This window comes from Crocuta crocuta, unplaced genomic scaffold, assembly GCF_008692635.1.
Source record: "Crocuta crocuta isolate KB4526 unplaced genomic scaffold, BGI_CrCroc_1.0 scaffold301, whole genome shotgun sequence".
Lineage (NCBI taxonomy): Eukaryota > Metazoa > Chordata > Mammalia > Carnivora > Hyaenidae > Crocuta > Crocuta crocuta.
In genome coordinates, this window is record NW_027527544.1 from 930,397 (window position 1) to 931,529 (window position 1,133).

At 33.2% G+C, this 1,133-nt stretch overlaps 1 protein-coding gene across 1 annotated transcript in view; it reads left to right on the forward strand.

Annotated features, from left to right (window-relative positions):
* LANCL3 (LanC like family member 3) overlaps positions 1–1,133 on the forward strand; it is a 150,567-nt gene that overhangs the window by 142,104 nt on the left and 7,330 nt on the right. The gene's annotated exons all lie outside the window — the stretch shown is intronic.

Consider the following 1,133-nt stretch of genomic DNA (forward strand, 5'->3'; position numbering starts at 1 on the left):
TTATTTATATTCTCAGAGATATTCTGTATTTATATATATATATATAAAAGCAAATAGGTATACTATTTATATACAGTTTTGTCCTTTCTTTATACAAGTGGTAGCCCCTTGCTATCTTAGCAATCACCTTAAATAAGTACATAAGTGACTCTTCATTTTTATTGTTGCATAGTGTTACATTGTATGAATGAACCAGAATTTAGTCACTAGGTTCCATGGAGAGGGATATGTGGATTATTTCCAATATTTTGCATTACAAATAATGCTATTGTGAATAACCTTGTATATATATCATATTGCATATGTATGGGTATATCTGAAAGATAAAGCCCTAGAAGTGGAGTCGCTGGGCCAAAGGGTGTGTGTATTTGTGATTGTTCTTTATTTTGGTAAGAACATTTCTCATGGCATCTATCCTCTTAACATATTTTTAAGTGTATGATAGCATATTGTTAGCTGTTGGCACAGTATTGCAGAAAAGATCTCTAGAACTCATTCACCTTGCATAGCTGAAACATAATCCCATTGAGCAGTAATTTTCCACTTTCCCTCTGCCCCCAGCTCCTGGCAACCACCATTCTATNGAAAGATAAAGCCCTAGAAGTGGAGTCGCTGGGCCAAAGGGTGTGTGTATTTGTGATTGTTTTTTATTGTGGTAAGAACATTTCTCATGGCATCTATCCTCTTAACATATTTTTAAGTGTATGATAGCATATTGTTAGCTGTTGGCACAGTATTGCAGAAAAGATCTCTAGAACTCATTCACCTTGCATAGCTGAAACATAATCCCATTGAGCAGTAATTTTCCACTTTCCCTCTGCCCCCAGCTCCTGGCAACCACCATTCTATGCTTCTATGAGTTTGGCTATTGTAGATACCTCATATAAATGTTATCATGCAGTATTTGGGTTTTTGTTGTTTTTTTTTTGTAACTGGCTTATTTCACTTAGCATAATGTCCTCATTTATCATTTAGAACAGTGTCTGACACATAACTGTGATGTAAATGCTCACTGTTATTATTACTAAAAATTAGAGTTCTGTCATTCCAGATATTTCTCTATACACAAATTCATGTTCATATATATGTATATAAAACTATATATTTATATATTAATAAGATAATATTATTAT